This window comes from Pieris brassicae, unplaced genomic scaffold (assembly GCF_905147105.1).
Source record: "Pieris brassicae unplaced genomic scaffold, ilPieBrab1.1, whole genome shotgun sequence".
NCBI classification, from domain to species: Eukaryota; Metazoa; Arthropoda; class Insecta; order Lepidoptera; family Pieridae; genus Pieris; species Pieris brassicae.
In genome coordinates, this window is record NW_025575887.1 from 25,001 (window position 1) to 30,000 (window position 5,000).

The window sequence follows — 5,000 nt, forward strand, 5'->3', positions numbered from 1 at the left end:
GGATGATAATTGGTTTTTGTACTGCTCCGACGCTACGGGAAATGCAGCCCCTCCACCCTTGCGTACCAAAAGCGCAGGGCATTTTATTCAAGCCTACGCAGCCTCGGCTTTTTTGGTCGCCTTCGGCGACCAGCCTCAGCCGCTACGGCTTGCATGATGCCCGCGCTTTGGGTACGGCGGGTGAGGGCTGCTCTCCCTGCGCGCCTCCGAGCTTTTATATACACTCTAGGGGTAGGGCAGACAAGACCGCGTGGATAGTGGGGCGCTCTGATTCGGTTTTGGGTACTTTTTGGATATTCAATAAGTAAGTAAGTAAGTAAGTAAGTAAACACTCAATTCTCACTCAAGAATTACAATATAATACACAAAATTTACAACTTACAAACAATGAAATGAATGATCTTTTTCTCGTATGCATCGCAAATGATCGATACTTTCAAAATAATCTGAACCCTTACACTTAGTCAACTCAAAGTGATTGACGTTTGACATCAATTTTATGTCGGTTTTATGAAATAGATTTTGGTCGGCGGTCGGTAACGGCCATATATGTCTTATATATCAATTTGTATGAAAAAGTTTAAAAAAAAAAAAAAAAAACTCAATCAACTAAGTAAGTAAGTAAGTAAGCAAGCACTTAAGTTTCTTTTAGTGAGTACTATCTAGAATAATTAAAAATATCGACATTTAAATCGACGGTCCCTATTTGGAAGGTTAACCTATAGCCCTAATAATAATTATATTATTATGATTATGACAATGTTGATGTTGTTGCACTAGACACACCATAATAAACCATAAATAGTTTTTCTTACCAGAAGAGTTTTTATTTTTAAATATTCAATTTTAACTAGAAACGTATCGCTATCGCTAACAAAACCCCACACCACACACCACCACACGTTACACACATATACTTGACAGAGTAGATACTATCTACATATCTATCGACAGAGTTGTAGATATCGTGCCGTTGAACGGCATCTTGTCGCGTCGCGTGGCGATCTTGTACGAGAAACATTTTCCTCTGACATTGTATCGGAATAATTATTATAATTCATTATTATACATACATACATACATACATACATACATACATACATACATACATACATACATACATACATACATATTATTAATAAATTAATTGTTTTTTTTTTTTTTTTTTTTTTCTTCAAATAAACCCACATTGCCATTTCTCTGAGCGTGTGCTGCGAGCTTCAACGAGAAACATTCGGCGCGAAACTGTCGAGCGGCCGGCCGTCGCGCGCCGCACCTGTACGAGAAACATTTTCCTCTGACGTTGCATCGGAATAATTATTATAATTCATTATTATACATACATACATACATACATACATACATATTATTAATAAATATAATTGTTTTTTCTTTTCTTCAAATAAACCCACATTGCCATTTCTCTGAGCGTGTGCTGCGAGCTTCAACGAGAAACATTCGGCGCGAAACTGTCGAGCGGCCGGCCGTCGCGCGCCGCACCTGTACGAGAAACATTTTCCTCTGACGTTGCATCGGAATAATTATTATAATTCATTATTATACATACATACATACATACATACATACATACATACATACATACATATTATTAATAAATATAATTGTTTTTTTTGTTTTTTCTTTTCTTCAAATAAACCCACATTGCCATTTCTCTGAGCGTGTGCTGCGAGCTTCAACGAGAAACATTCGGCGCGAAACTGTCGAGCGGCCGGCCGTCGCGCGCCGCACCTGTACGAGAAACATTTTCCTCTGACGTTGCATCGGAATAATTATTATAATTCATTATTATACATACATACATACATACATACATACATATTATTAATAAATATAATTGTTTTTTCTTTTCTTCAAATAAACCCACATTGCCATTTCTCTGAGCGTGTGCTGCGAGCTTCAACGAGAAACATTCGGCGCGAAACTGTCGAGCGGCCGGCCGTCGCGCGCCGCACCTGTACGAGAAACATTTTCCTCTGACGTTGCATCGGAATAATTATTATAATTCATTATTATACATACATACATACATACATACATACATACATACATACATACATATTATTAATAAATATAATTGTTTTTTTTGTTTTTTCTTTTCTTCAAATAAACCCACATTGCCATTTCTCTGAGCGTGTGCTGCGAGCTTCAACGAGAAACATATCTATCAATACAAATGTCTATGCAAAAAAAAGAAAACAAACAAAATCATATCAGTCAATAAAATAAATAATAATATTTTTTTACTACTACTACTACTACTACTAGTACTACTACGTGCTACTACTGCACGCCAATACACATACATAATAAAATGAAAAATCGTCTCTCTCTCGCTCGCTCTACGAGAAACATTCGACGTCCGCTCCAATGCCGACGCGGACTATTGCTCTCGGTATAGATGTGGAGCGAAACAGTCGTGCGCACAGCGTCGACTCGTTCTCGTTGCCGCGCGTCGTTCGTCTCAAATAGACACGAACGACGGACGAGAGAGAATGTGTTCTTGTTTTTGTGTTTGTGCGAAGTGTGAGAATATTATATACATATATTCGCGCATGGATGATATAGATATGGGTATGGATTTTCGGAGGAAATTATATCAAATTCGTATTTCGAATGCGAGACCGCCGAGATCTTTCCCAGCTCTCTCTCTCTCTGTGTGTGTGGTGTATAGTACATTTTATATATCTCTCTTGTGTCAACACAAAATAACAAAGAATATACATACTACTCCTCCTCATATTTTATATAATATAATATAAAATTATATTATAGCACCGCGTTCGCAGACCGTATGGTGATGTTACCAATCGACCAAGATTTGGGACCGTCTCCCCCGGTGTTATCTGTGATGTTAAAAGAATACGCTTCTAGGCACACCTCAACGCAGGGCGCCTAGCGTGTTCGACACGTGCGCGGTCGCCACGGCGACCGTATATGGAAAGAATGTATAAAAGAGGACGCACACGCGCCCATCGTCGAAACGGTGTGCGCAGCGTCGTGTTGGAATTTATCCCTCAAGCTCCGGGCGTTGATCGTATCTAGTGCGAATCATGCGTGTGTGTGCGCATGTAATTGCCAGCCGAGTTTTAATATGTTTACAATAACGTATTGAATAAAAATTGAGAAGTTGCGTTTAGATGAATGTTCAATTTTCAAATTGTCACAACATCGATTCCCGCCCGCGGGGTCGTGTTCGTTGCAGTTTTATGTCCCTCACAGTGGTCGAGCATCGTTGTACATCACCTCGTTGCGAGATCGTGACGGGACGGCCGCTCGTAGACCGGTCAAAGTTAGTCTATCGATATGAAGCGCGAACGTCGCGTCGCGTGCAAATTCGACGCGTTACGTTCACGCGTGTCGAGAAGGCGCGCGCGCAAGCGCGCGCCCCTCGACGCCGCCGAGCCAGCGGCTCGCCGAAGCCGCGTGACCGCGGTGTAGGCGTGTCGTTTGCGTAAGCAGCTCCCTGGTTGATCCTGCCAGTAGTTATATGCTTGTCTCAAAGATTAAGCCATGCATGTCTCAGTGCAAGCCGTATTAAGGCGATACCGCGAATGGCTCAATATATCAGTTTTGGTTCCTTAGATCTTACTCAGTTACTTGGATAACTGTGGTAATTCTAGAGCTAATACATGCAATCAGAACTCTGACCAGTGATGGGATGAGTGCTTTTATTAGATCAAAACCAATCGGCGGAGGGCCATGCGTCCGAAGTCGTTAATTTTGATGAATCTGGATAACTTTTGCCGATCGCACGGTCCAGTACCGGCGACGCATCTTTCAAATGTCTGCCTTATCAACTTTCGATGGTAGTTTCTGCGACTACCATGGTTGTCACGGGTAACGGGGAATCAGGGTTCGATTCCGGAGAGGGAGCCTGAGAAACGGCTACCACATCCAAGGAAGGCAGCAGGCGCGCAAATTACCCACTCCCGGCACGGGGAGGTAGTGACGAAAAATAACGATACGGGACTCTTACGAGGCCTCGTAATCGGAATGAGTACACTTTAAATATTTTAACGAGGAACAATTGGAGGGCAAGTCTGGTGCCAGCAGCCGCGGTAATTCCAGCTCCAATAGCGTATACTAAAATTGTTGCGGTTAAAAAGCTCGTAGTTGCATTTGTGCGCCGCGCTGTCGGTGCACCGCATCCGCGGTGATACTGACACGTCTGCGGAGCATATCGTCGGTGAGCCGGCGGTAAAACGCCGGTTCAATATCAAAATCCTATCGCGGTGCTCTTCGGTGAGTGTCGAGGTGGGCCGACAATTTTACTTTGAACAAATTAGAGTGCTCAAAGCGGGCTCAAAATGCCGCTTGAATATTTCGTGCATGGAATAATAGAATATGATCTCGGTTCTATTTTGTTGGTTTTCAGAACTCCGAGGTAATGATTAATAGGGATAACTGGGGGCATTCGTATTGCGACGTTAGAGGTGAAATTCTTGGATCGTCGCAAGACGAACATCAGCGAAAGCATTTGCCAAAGGTGTTTTCATCAATCAAGAACGAAAGTTAGAGGTTCGAAGGCGATTAGATACCGCCCTAGTTCTAACCGTAAATATGTCATCTAGCGATCCGCCGACGTTACTACAATGGCTCGGCGGGCAGCTTCCGGGAAACCAAAGATTTTGGACTCCGGGGGGAGTATGGTTGCAAAGCTGAAACTTAAAGGAATTGACGGAAGGGCACCACCAGGAGTGGAGCCTGCGGCTTAATTTGACTCAACACGGGAAATCTCACCAGGCCCGGACACCGGAAGGATTGACAGATTAACAGCTCTTTCTTGATTCGGTGGGTGGTGGTGCATGGCCGTTCTTAGTTGGTGGAGCGATTTGTCTGGTTAATTCCGGTAACGAACGAGACTCTAGCCTGCTAAATAGGCGTCGTCATTCAAGGTGTGCGCGACTCTCGGGGAGCGCAACTCACTGGCGACGTATTAAAATTCTTCTTAGAGGGACCGGCGGCTTCGAGCCGCACGA

General features: G+C 43.2%; 1 non-coding gene across 1 annotated transcript in view; it reads left to right on the forward strand.

Annotated features, from left to right (window-relative positions):
• The first annotated feature begins 3,481 nt into the window (after positions 1-3,481).
• The window catches only part of LOC123719144, a 1,906-nt gene continuing 387 nt past the window's right edge, over positions 3,482-5,000 (forward strand). Inside the window, exon 1 of the ribosomal RNA XR_006755209.1 lies at positions 3,482-5,000. This exon is cut by the window's right edge and continues 387 nt beyond it. This is a non-coding gene — a ribosomal RNA (small subunit ribosomal RNA).